This window comes from Neodiprion virginianus, chromosome 2, assembly GCF_021901495.1.
Source record: "Neodiprion virginianus isolate iyNeoVirg1 chromosome 2, iyNeoVirg1.1, whole genome shotgun sequence".
NCBI classification, from domain to species: domain Eukaryota; kingdom Metazoa; phylum Arthropoda; class Insecta; order Hymenoptera; family Diprionidae; genus Neodiprion; species Neodiprion virginianus.
The window spans coordinates 24571839-24585585 of record NC_060878.1 but is presented as its reverse complement, the minus strand read 5'-3'; the positions used below and the strand labels follow the sequence as shown (position 1 = coordinate 24585585).

Genomic DNA, 13747 nt, shown 5'->3' with positions numbered 1-13747 from the left:
GCGCCAACACGTCGGTCACATTACGATCTTTAGTCAGCAGTTCGAGCATGTTTTATGTAAAAATCGGTTTATTTGAAAATCGAATGGTTTCTCGTCGCTGTTTACAAAAAAATGTTTTTCCTCTGTTTGGCATGAATAAAATATAGGGATAACGAACAAAATTTTGACTGTTATGTGAGCCAGTTCTTTTTGAAGCTTTCTTTAGTGAACGTTTTTTTCTTCTTTTTTCACTGTACCGTTTTTTTCTAGTTCTCGCACACTGTGTAACCAGAAAAATCTGAAGTTTATCTGTCATTATTATTTTTGCGTAATGGTTAACTGACCAACAGTTGCAGAACCAGGGGAAACTGCAGTCAATTATTGAATGTTGCGTAATCATTGAATCAGCGTTAATCTGTGCTCACCGATTTGACGACGATAATTACCCATGATCGTCGCTAAATCTGCGACACGAAAGTGGCGAGAAATCTTCGATGGTAATGTTTAAAATCCGTTTCAGTGTCGCGCAGAGCGTAGATATAAACGGCGAGCGTATTTTCAAATTTAACAAAAGATAACATAATTATAGTATTTTGGAAGAGAGAGAGGGAGAGAAAGTGATGTGAAGTGCGAATTTCAGTTTCTTCGGGTAATATTATAGTGAACGAGTGATTGGATATAAAGAGGAGATAATCAATTTCTGCGCAAATATTTTGTCACTTTATATAGATAAACAAAATAAATCACGGAAAAACAAAATATAAGCAAGAAACGTTAAAGAATCTCGATTCTCGACGGCGGTTCAGTGTCATTTAAATGCCAAAATCAAGCTAACCACGAAAATGTTGAGTGTCTTTTGCGCGGAGATGTTACACGAAACATGAGGAACGGAGTGACTTCTGAATACTGCAGCGAACCCCAGCAGTTACCACCCGATAGCACAATCCATAAATGACGTAAGGACTTTTGATGTTTTAAAAAATAATTTATCCAAGCGATCAGCTCAAATAATCCAATACAGTGCATTCGATTTCGCGTCTTGACACCTATCGTCAATGCCTCATTGATGTACCCAAGGTGCAGGGGCCATTTATCATGGTCAACGCAATCCTGGTAGTAAAATAGTATTGTTGAATATTTTTTAACTACCGTACAAAAAGATTTTAACAATTTTTCGAAAGCTCTAATTATTCCACATCTTACTCTGGTCACTGTCACCTTTTTCGAACACTTTTTGATATTTGATTGGCGGACAACTTTACAAAATGTTTTTAGATTTTTTCAGAGTCCCCATCAAAAATCGAAATCCACAGGCAATTTTAGATGAAAATTGAAATGAAAATTCTTTATAAAAATCTTTCCACACAACAGATACATCATAAAAATAGTCGGTGATTTTTCAGGGAAATTTCAAGCGGCTTTCTTGACAAAGTTTTGAAATATACGAAAGTTGATATTTTCGGCAAATTTTGTGCCAATATGTACATATAAAAAATTTCTACCAGATTTCCATCAAATTTTCCAAAGTCTTCAAATTACGTCAGAATAATCAGTTAAATTAATAAAAAGTAATCAGAGTCGGTGATTCAAAATTTTTATAATCCGTCAGAATCCGATCTTGAAAATCTTCTCAAACAACACATCAGATATATTTTTCTATCTTTTCATCTCTTTAGAAATATTTACAATGTTGTATGTGAAGCATTCCCAGTAAATTTGGCCATCATTTACTTCTGTGGAATTTGGCGTTCAATGATGACTTTCTGCAGATAAGTTTAGATCTCTCATTTAGAAACATTTAGAGAATACTACATCATTTTGATGTAAATATGCCTTCAATAAAGAAGACTAAAGAAATTAAGTATTTTTATGTTTTGCCATGAAAAATTAAGTCCACAATATTGCTAAAACACATGACAAACAGTTGGCTCAAGAATTTACAGAAAACTACAATATTTTTTCACAGAGATATTTATTTATTCAATGTACAAAATTTTTCAAGGCACTTTGACTTGAAAAAAAATTGTCATCACTTTCCAAACGGTGAGATCGAAATGTTAGAAATAATTAAGAGAAAGTCTTATCAACAAGAGCTGCAAGAGTTGGCAAAGTTCCGCTAAAATTCAGCGTAGACATTGGAATAAGTTGCTGCAACTTCAATGAGAATACATGTATCATACAGAATCGAGGATGCGTGAATGAACAGTAACTTCATAATCGGTACTTGTATTTTTTTTTTTTCTTCAAAACTTCAGGCTTCATTAAATAATAACGCAATCCATTTCTCTGCTAACAATTAGGTGGCATAATCTACGATGCAAGTTACACCATTTACATGTTATAACAATGGAGCAATTCCGAACTAACGACGCTAAGAAGTTGAGCAGAAAACCAACACAGAAATTGAGCAAATGCTCTTGCCTTTCTTTCTTTCGTTTTTTTCCATACTCGTTACTATTTACTCTTATTTAAAACTATCGCGGTAACTTTCACTCCAGTGTTTGAAATAACGGGTGTAGGAGCACAAAAAAATCATCATTCGAGCTTATCGTGTGCATTTGTAAATAGTGTGCGTCTTATGATGGAGAAAATCTGCGACAATGTACACGATATTCGCCGTCTTGAATCTGGATATGTACTTTCGATATTGACACACCCTGCAACACGTTCGAGTTACGCGCCTTGGCGATCGCGTCGAGACATTACGTTCACCGAAGGTCGGAAGGTCACGACAAACAGAGAGACAAAGATAGAGAGAGAGAGAGAAAGAGAGAGAGAAAGAGAGAGAGAGAGAGGCGAGGAAAAGAAACACGACGAGAAACAGATTTAGCGGATAGTAATCTGCCGGCTCTCTCTTTCTGCCAGTCGATTCGTCGTCCTTGACTATTATAACCCATGCGATTGGTCCAACACGTATCAATTGTCTAATGAGTCGATTATTATCTATCGAGGGGGAGACAAAAGCGCAAAGAAACTCTAACAAAGTCAGGAACTTTGGATCTTCGGTTTCCATGCAAAAATCCTGGAGCAAGGTCCGTTAGCTAGAAGTTAGACAATATCAGTTTCTAAGTTTTCATAACTAACCAATTAGCGCAAGAGACGGGCTTTGTTGATTGGATAGAATTCCATTGACAGAATCTCAGTTCTTAATTGTTCCAGCTCACTGTGGTGGGAAACCTTGCCTTCAAATTTTTACTTTTGTATTTTTTTTTTTTTTGCTATAGTTACTATAAAATTTTAGCAAAGTGGGTATCGTTACAACAACTGTTTAAATATTTTTAGAATTATAAATAAATGAGGTGCAAGTATTACATTTTCTAACACTTGCAACGCAAAATCAATCTGTTTGGTTTATTACATTTTTTCTTTAGGCAAATAAGGCCTCAACATCAATTCATTGTTGCACCATCAAATTATTACAATAGATACAAGAAAATATAGTACAAATGACCATAATCTAGAAGAATAGTATCAGATACTAGATTTTCTGGTCACAACTACTAAACAAATTTTCATCCTTTGTCCAGGACTATACTTCTCGATTGTGGTAAAAAATGAAAATAATTAAAGTTTATGTAGCCCCCGTAACTAAAAATTTCTCTCGGTATACAAATTACACGTCATGCCAAAATATTTATGTGTACTATATATGCAAGCTCTTCGCAGAAATCATTTCACTAAAGATCCGTGATTGTAAAAGCGAATGAACTGTCGATTAATAGAATGGTAAAAGTGAAAACGTTAGTATTTAATTGCATCGTACCAGCTTATAAGCTGTCTAGCTGGTATTTAGACTAATACTTGAACTAACGACATTGCAAGCGTAACTGTAAGTTATGTAGGTATTCGGTATTATATACGAGTAGAAATACAAACGTATTTCATTTGAAGGATAACAAATTCTGCTTTGTTATATATGTTTTATCTCTTACCTGGGCACAAAAACGAAAGCCAACAACATTTTTATTGTTTTATAAAGTTATTATTCCGTGATCAATATCTGGGTTACAGAAGAAAAAGAACTGACGGATTTCAACCCGTCTGGCTGTCTATCGTTCATTACTACACCATAGGCTAGAAACACAGAAGATAGCTTCGTGGAAATGAAAACAACATATTCTGTTGCGAGTGCGAAAAGTGGGTGATTTCCGTAGAGCGTCAAGTTCGCTCAAGTCGTGCGCTGTAATCGTACGAGTCAGATTTCACCCATCTGCACCTGTGACAAACGTTACTTTTTCCAGCATTTGTGAAAGAAAGTTTGATTTGAGAAATAACAATGATGACATTGGAAATGTGTAAGATTGGATTAGGTACTTTAGGTTCAATTACACAGTGCGTAGTATTGAGTTGGTCAAGAGTGCGCATGCGCCAAAGAACCTCTTAGTGTGTAAAATATAGCATTTCCGTTGTATGCATTCGTCAACGCTATTTTACCGAGCTGTTTGGGAATGGGGGATTTTACGCACGCACCACAGGCTTTAACAATCGAACTTTGGTGGTCTTTTCCGTACTCTGAGCATCCGCATTTGCAGACCCACTCTACCGTCATAGAAACGGGTATTTCGTATGTGGGGAACGCGCATAAAAAACACGTACAACATGCTCGCATTGTATAAAATAAATTTTCTGCACAGCTGTCGAGAAAACCACAACTCTAGCTTACCAACAATTGTAAATGACTAACGGCTCGTGTTCAAATTTCTTCTGAAAATATTGTCAGAGACTAATTTCGATGGACACCATTGTAAGGTTGTCGGACAATCCTTTTTAAGCCAAACCACGCACTCTGTCGAAAATGTTAATATTCTAAGCTCAGCTATCCCGCAGTAGGTAGTGTAATCGTTGATTTCTGGAGAAAATACAAATTTGGTTATAAATTTGATTTAGAAAACGATACCGAAGTCGAATGACTCGACTTATCACATGCTATTCCACTAACCCTTTAATTCACGCTGGCACATTCAGAGTTCCACCTTTTCTTTTTGCGGCTTTTTATTTAATCAACTACTCTTTTGGCAACAACTGCCAAATTTTGTGGTTCCACATGGTCCCTGAAATATTTCTAAGTGTAAAAAAAATAATATGAAATTTATTCATTTATCGTAAAAACAGCACGTGTAAACAAATGGTGGAAATACTAATTTTCCACGAAGAAAAGCATTTTCTGCTAATCTACCATGACAATCCGAATACCAATTTTTACACAAACATAATAAACACCAAAAAATATTACAGAATTTTTCTAAAATTTTTCCTGTTCTTTTTGTTTTTCCGTCATACTGGATGAGCCATTTTGTATTTTTTAATTTCGAGTTCAGACTCGTAATCAACGATTCTATCGCCTATACATGCAAAATTTCAAGTGAATCGCATGTAAGGAAAAGTATATATGCATGTAAGGGTTAAAGCAGCGACTGGTCGTGATGGAAATCGTACGTACGGTTTGTCTTTTTATTCTGTAATATCACGCCGGGCCAAGGTCAGAAGTTTCGCTCTAAAGACGATGTTTGAATACAGATTAAGACCTAGCCTGGGCAAGTGGTTGACTATGCATTCCCGCGGGCACTCGACACTGTACCTAAACTCTCGTTTACGCGTTTGTAATGCAAGTGATCGGTGATCGGTGATCGGTTTCGAATACGTATAATTTAATGCATTATATAGTGTGTATGAGTATGTGTATATATATATATATACACGTATACATTCTTTATATTTTATATACATGTATAATATTTAAACATGTATATGTGTACATATATATTTTATACCATATTACAAGGCTATTTCACGACGAGGATATGCCTTAGCGATCTAATTTCGACATACAATCAGCCTGCGCGACACCGTTACCTGCAAAATTGACTTGTACGAACCGACTGACGAGTAAAAATCGTACTTTTCACTTTTCTTTCTCTTGAAGGATGAAATTGTGTGAAACTCAAGGAAATGATATACGTAGTATATAATTGTGCATGGATGAGAATTGAAGAAAGATCGAAAAATTGACGGAAACAGTGTGATTATACTTACAGCTGATTCCCACTACCTTTTCAGCGCAAGTAAAATCATTGGAAATATCTTGTAATTATTAGTTGAGAAATTTCTCGTAAATGTGCTATGGTTTCGGACAATTTTATGATAAAATTCTTTACCGATTATGTATGGGAGATTTCGAAAATTCAGAGTTTCTAAAAATAACTGACGGTCTTTCAGAAATTCATTTTTTGTTGGAAAATTTTGAATACTCCGAGTTTTCGACTTCCTGACGATTTACGACAGAGTTCAGTTAGAGGTAGAGGCATTGGACCGATACGTATGTATGTATGTAGAAAAAAAATTATTTTTCCGCAACTTCATTTTTTATCACTAATTGACACCGAAAGTACCGCGTCGTGAAAAACTAGATTTCTGAGGGAAATGGAAAATTAGTAGGAAACAGTTTGGAAACTAACTTTTCCGAAATGAATCTGAAAAAAATCTGTATATATCTGTGAAAGAATATTTTCAACAATAGAATTGAGAAAACTATTCAAAAATTCACAAGAAATATCAAGACTGTTCCATACATCTGCCGAAATTAATTTTTCCGCCTAGATATCGATATATTTCTATAAAATTTATAAAAACCATTAAAATTTGTCAGATTGGAAAGAAAAAAAAACGAGACTCTGCCAGAACTTTACAACCCAAGAGTAGATCCGTTGACATTTCTGAAAGTTTGTGAAAGTAAATCTAGCAAGAGGAACGTCCAAAATTTTTCTAAAATACGAAGCTATGAGCATCGTATTTTTTCTTCGACATTAAAAAAGATTATTATTGTAAATGACGGATGCAATTAAATTTCACCGATTCAGAACAATTGTTGCCTAGTTTCGAACCAAGGCATATAATTTGTTTTAATTTTTGTTCAATAGGAAGTAGAAAAAAACGCGACCTATTTATTTTAGCTTTCTTTGCGACTTGTTACGCTATGGTCAAAAAATTTTACATGCAAGGGCCCAAAGCGAAACGAAGTCGCGATTTAAAAAGCTGCAGCATAAATCCGTGTTCAAAGTGTAGGCTAGGCGGAAATATGTAATCGACATTCCATGCCAATATGATCGATGCCTGATCCGCAGTATAGGTATACATACATTACGCATATTTGCATGTAAATTCAATCGGTTTCCTAATTTTTACTCTCACTTCTGTTAAAATGACGGGTCTTAAATCGATATTAAATGTACGGCGAGTAAAATTTCTGGAATCAAATGTACACAAAATAACAATAAGATTTCAATCTGAAAATTAATTGATACAGAGAATGTGAAAAAAATTAGCGCATTGCTGAATAACAGTTGTGAAAAAAGATATGGACGAAAATAAAAACATGAGTGTAAAAAGTATGGCTCAGATCTTGCATGGTGAGGGTCAGACGTTTGTCCTGTTGGCACAGAACGCACCATAATTATTTTAGCGATTTGGAATCATTACGCAACTCGATAATACCGGGTGCAGACTTTATTTCGCGTAATATACACACAAGGTACAGTATTGTACCTAGAACTATAAAAGAGATCACTGACACACGTAGTATACTTGGCTATGTTAACATGTGTGTGTGTGTGTGTGTGTGTAGGATACCTGTAAAATGTATACAAGTTGCGTACAATGGAGACTTTCATAAACCAATGCGCGTAGAAATTTATACCAGTGTTTATGTATGGGTATATTCTATACAGTACATGTACATGTTAGTGCTGATATGGTGAAAGTTGATATTTTGTAACATTGCTGCGGTCTGCTGCGTGGCATATAGCTGTATGTATGTATGCGTGTATATATATATAGTCAGTCTATTTGCAGGTAGAGGCAATCACGTATTTATATAGGTATATTATATGCAAAGCCTACAACCGACTCACTTTTGTTTCACTGGTGGATATAAAAATGGACGAAGTGGATAGAGCGGCGAAAAGAAACGAGTATGAAAAAAAAAAAAAAAAAAAAAAAACCAAGAAAAAGCTGTCGGACACGTTTGTTCCTGCATGCACAGCATGACTTATCAATTCATTCTCTTGCCGAGATCGGTATGAGTTATAATTGTAATCGTAGTATATTTATTTCATTTTTTATATTCGTTAATTGTTTTTGTCTCACTTTTTTTCATTGATATCTTATTATTCTGTACCGCAGCGCTATTTTATAACTACGGATGTAGAAAGGCTGCTGGCGCCGTTTCCCTTACGACATTTAAGATTTATCTCTGCTTCCGCCTGTTCAATGACGGTTATTTTGTGTCCGGGTCGCTCGGACGGGGGATTAAAAGTAACAGTCTTTGTCTTTATGTTGAACGGAATTCATTGCCCCGAAGTTCGGAAGATTTTTGTATTCTTCACCGATTCCAATTTACCAATAATGTGCTCAGTGAGCGATGGCCACTAAGCTGAAAATAATCGATTCATCAATTAATCAAGTCCAAAAAACGATTGAATACAAATCGATTGAATCGTTAAAAATTATTCTATTAATCGATTATTTCGTATTTTTTTGAAACGGTGCATTAACAAAATAGCGTAAATTTCAGTATTTAGTTTTGATAGCGGAAGAGTTTTTGATAATTTTTAGTTTCGTTCAAAATATTTTAACGTTAATGTAACGACGCGTCTTTGGAAAAAGTCGTTATTTTGCGACTTTATGATTACTTGAAATTTAGTAAACTGTTAATACGGCAACAACAAACTCAGACTTTGTAAATCCACCTTCTTCAAATATTCGAAAGGTGTAAAATAGTAATTTTGGTTCCAACGTTTCGATACATTAACGTTACTGTAACTTCAGCCTCGTGATTTATTATATCAACAACCGTTGTGTTGGAAACTGACTTACCCAAACTCCATAATTTTTAGACTTCGGATTTGCAAAAAACGTCAAGGATAAAAAAATGAAACGCTACGTTTTGTTGTTGATATTTGTATTGCGTACAAAATGGTGCTTGGCACAAAAAAAAAAAAAACGGATTTTTTTGTTGAGATTTTAACCTGGAGAAATGTAGGTTTAAGGTATCGTAGACGTGTGATAAAATTAGGTCTTCTATTTACACAGGAGGTCAAGTCAAGTTAGGTTGGATCAGATTAACTGAAAAATACAACATTATTCGTAATGAGTAAATATTATTCGTGAATATGAACCAATACCGAGGTCAAGAAACCAATATTCATTATTCGTAATGCCTGGTTTCTCATTACGAAAAAAAAAATCTCCACCTTAAGCAACTGTTACGGCAAAAGTGATGAATAAGAATGTTGGAAAATTATCAGTCTTACTTTTTTCAATCTGATTAGTATCGGCTGGTCAATTTGAAAATTGGGACAGCTGATCATTTGCAGAATATACGAGTTGATTATTAATCCTAGGAATTTTCAAAATGATCCAAAATCGAGGAGACTAAATAAAAATCATGATAATGAATCTGAATAGAAGTGATTCGAAAAAAATTCGGGAATAGTGATTGATTTACTCAGAATTTGAATTTCCAACAGATTTATCAATTTTTCTAGAAAGCTCAAAAAAATTCTGATAATTTTGTGGAAATTTCATACAAATATACAAATTACGAAATAGAAAATTCATTTCCGTAGGTTAGTAGAAAAGCCTTGCATGTTTCTTAAAAATTTCGAAAAACTCTTTATATTTCTAGTTTTATTGTAAATGTTCTTTTATAGATAAACATCCAAATTTTTTCAACTGCATTTGATAAAATTGAATTCCAACTGTGTGTTGAACGGTTTTAATTTCTTTCAGAAATCCATTCCAATTTTCCATAACGTTTTACGGTCAGGAAATACACAAAATCATCGTAACTCGAACGTTTTCAGATTTATGATGCAAAATGACGTTTAGAAAAATATGAATTTTCTCCAAAAGTTGGATCGATTTTCACGCACAAATCGCTCACAAATAGTGTAAAAGAAAAAAAACCAGTTTTTCAGATCTTCCAGAGTTTTATAGATTTTCGGCATGAGAAACGAAAGTTCCGATAGAATATGTATTCTTTCCAGAAACCGTCTAGAATTTTGTTGAAATACCTCGCATACTATCAGATAACTTAAATTTCCCTCTCAGAAATAATACGGAATATTCCTTCAAGTTGACCGTAAGAATAACATAATTCTAAGAAATTTCTGAAAAAAGTGATGATAAATTTCTAAGAATTTTTTTCTGCAGGGAATTAATCGAACAGATATTATTATCCGGGTCTAGTATAAGTCTTGGATTGTAGCCGCCGCCGTGTTGTCCGATCAGGGGAAAGTAAGAGCTGACTTTGAAAGGGAAGGGTGAACTGTAGTGAACTGGTGAACTTTTGCTTGCGCGGGATTGTAATAATCCAGCTGAGCTGAGAATCAACCCAGCTTCATAGTTTCTAGCTCGTACACGACGACTTTCAAGCGGCACTGCAAAGTCCTGAAAAATTCACTTAACTTTAGAGAGACTGATTATACAAGACCTAACTCTTGCGTGACGATTGTAACACAGGTTTGCAAAAGAAAAAAAAAAAAAAAAATTATTTTTCAGCTGCATAGGATGTTTTTGGTAAATATTATGTTTTCGAGTGGGCTGAATCCAAAAATAACTTCCATTTCCCTCCATCAAGTACAATATTCCTGCAAAATACAAGGTGTTTGCATAGAAAAAAAAGCATGACAATAATGAATAACTACCATTTTATTACAATGAACTAAACAATATTTCTTATAAAATTAGACAGACAATTTCTTTATGAAATATATTTAACATTCCATGTTCATTCTTTTCGCCTGTGAAACCTTTTCTTCTTCTTCTCTTCGATACATCTCCGAACACGCTTCCACTTTCCATCTTCTGTTTCCCTGTTTGTATTTATTCTTGAGTCTCACGCTAATACATATTAAATTGAAGTAAGAAATCAAGTAAGAAAGTTTTGCATAGGATTTTTAGATTCAAGAACAGCATACCAGATGTTGAATTAAACGAAAGTTTCACTCTAAATGAAACTACAAACACAAGTTCAAAAAAAAAACCTGACGTTATGGAACTTTTTGAGTATTTTTCCCCGTTTCGGTGAGTGAAAATCTATAAGAAACGGTATCAAAAACCTGTGCAGTTTTTTCGTTGCAGACCTGTGTAATCCAAGTAACTCTACGGACCCCGATGATAAAACAGTTAGCTCTTGTGTATAAGCATAGAAGATAATTGTTTTATCATCGGGGTCCGTAGAGTTACTTGGATTATAATTCTCACGCCAAAGTTAGATCTTTTATAATCAACCTCTTTAAAACTGAGTAAATTTTACTAGAGGCCCTCAAAATACGCTGACAAACTCTGCAATGACTGTTTTTCTTCAGATACTGACCATTTTTCCTTATGAGATATTAAGGAGGTTCACTGGGTAGAGAAAAATGTGGATAAAAACTTGAAATTTTCTTAACATCCTACGCTAGAAGACGTAACTAAATATTACATTTTCAATTGAAAATAATTGGTCGAAAAGAATAAAGTTGAACTAAAAATTATTGAAACTGCAGAGAACGTATTCAGAAAGTCGCATTTACATTTCGGTATCTAAAGATTTCTCTCATCTGTAGTTCTCCGTGCTCCTTGTTGATCGAATACTTTCACAGATTTAAAAAATGATTATTCAGATAATATCGCAGAGTTGTAAAAAAATTAAGTATAAGAAGTTGTATTTTTTGAAATCTCAATCCTTGTCCAAATCGATCTTGACAAGTTTATGTAACTACTACAAAATCTCGGACATATGTTTTGTCATCCATTGATATTCAAGAAATTTTTAGAAATAATTTTATTTTCAGTATTATACTTCAAAATTTACTATGAATGTCGATATTTGTTGTTGGTGTTTCCTGGTAAATAACCGAAAACTTTCTGTCACATCTGTACACAGTGAGTATATACGGATCGATCCACCAACTTTCCGCAGGCTATTTAGACTTGAAATTTGCATTTCGCTACAATTTGAATATATTATAGTCTACACCATGATACTAAGATCCTCCAATTTTCAGGCCGTTAGGCCTTACCGCATATGAAAAACACGTTGATCGATGTTATCGCGTTTTGAAATTAAATTGAATTGCCTTAGAATTTTCAGCACTTCCTGTCATCAAGAAAAAAAATTGCCAGATGATTTTTGTGCAAAAGAATCTGGTCCTTCGGTGTATGGAATCCATTTTAAAGTAGATCCCCAGGAATTGCAAAAAATATTTTTTTACAGTTTCAGTTCGTATATGCGAAGGCCCAAAAAAAATTGTTTCACCTTTATCAAGTCCAAAAGTACAGATTTTGGAATACATCCTAAAGTTTTTAAAGTGAGATGAAAACTGTAGCATAATTGAATCAGTTTAAATATTCCAGGAGTATAGAATATATTCCGAAAAATCTGGATCTTCGGAATATCTTCATCGATTTAATTATGATGATCCCATATTCCTTCCACTCTAAAAATTTCATGATATATTCAAAAATCTCTACTTTGTAACACAAAATTCCAACGACAAAAAGTGTAAAAATTCGAATAGAAAGATTCGTTTCAAAAACGTCATAAAATTGATTGATTGATTCAAATGTTGTGTACAATACCTATATAACATGTCCATAATTACAGCTAAATAGAGATTGTGATCCTAAAAAGCCATACATGCTCTCGAAATCTTATTCAGTGAAAATTTACTGATTCCCAGTTACAAGTATACAACTGGAAAAACTCAGTGTATATACACTGGCACTCGTTCTCAGTGAAAAATTAGCGAAAAGTCATTAAATCTTATACTTAGAATTTGGAATCAGTGAATTGTCACGGATTCAAAATTACAGAGTGTAATATAAAATCAAAGAGATGTAATTGAATATTGTGATAAGAAATCAATCGTTTTCTTTCAAAATGGTTAGAAATATTTTGCCGCAACTAGTAAACGATGAAAATACACTTCGCATCGTCTAAAATAAAGTATAAAAATTTAAAGAGAAAACCATGCGAATGTCAATGTAATTTATACAGACTGTATATCGCGCTGATGCCGGAGAATCCAGACAGACCTATGAAAGGTATAATTAGCAGTGTTACGCACTTTCTCTTGCGCAAAGCAGCTGCTGCAAGATTCCGCCATATTTAATACTTATCGTCAGATTCCGACTTACGATACGCGTCTCCTTAAGGATAAATCAGCCGGATCTCTTGAATGAAAAGTTAGAAAAACGTACAAAACGTTTTTTAAACCTTCCAGCAATGTTATTTGCGCCAATTGTGGTGAACTCTAAGAAAAATATTCTTACTATGTGATAGAAATAATTCTAAGCAAATTCGAACACAACGTTTGATATCAACGATTTTAAAAAAGATTTTATACTTGGAACATTCAAAACGATTAAAGCCCCACGTTTTTCGTCCGATTCTAATATTTTGTCGCTGATTTTATTCGCTGACCCGACCACCGCAAACTGTGCCTACAATATTCAAGAAATCCTACATTATAGTACATATGGATAAATGATGCAAATGTAATTGTTGACGAATATCTGTTGTAGTGTATTTGAAAAAATTGGTGTTTATGAACTCTGGCCGATTTCAAAATCTGTTCTCAAATTATTGTTGATCAAACGAAATTATTTACGAAGAAAGTTCGTTCATAATTACGTTATTGCCTCGTTCTGGTTCTTGCCAAATGTTTATACTCTCGCATGATTAAATACATATTACACATCCAAGTTTTAATGAAGTTTTCAATCG

At 34.1% G+C, this 13747-nt stretch overlaps 1 protein-coding gene across 6 annotated transcripts in view; it reads left to right on the top strand.

Moving 5' to 3' along the window:
• Positions 1-13747, top strand: part of LOC124298024 (venom metalloproteinase 3) — a 107650-nt gene that overhangs the window by 248 nt on the left and 93655 nt on the right. The window contains exons 1-2 of one of the 6 annotated variants that reach the window (XM_046749571.1): positions 11-86; positions 500-935. The gene's annotated coding sequence lies outside the window, so the exon portion shown is untranslated. Of the gene's footprint in view, positions 1-10; positions 87-499; positions 936-13747 lie in introns of those variants that run through there. The other 5 variants (XM_046749574.1, XM_046749572.1, XM_046749570.1 and 2 more) reach the window with 5 other exon arrangements.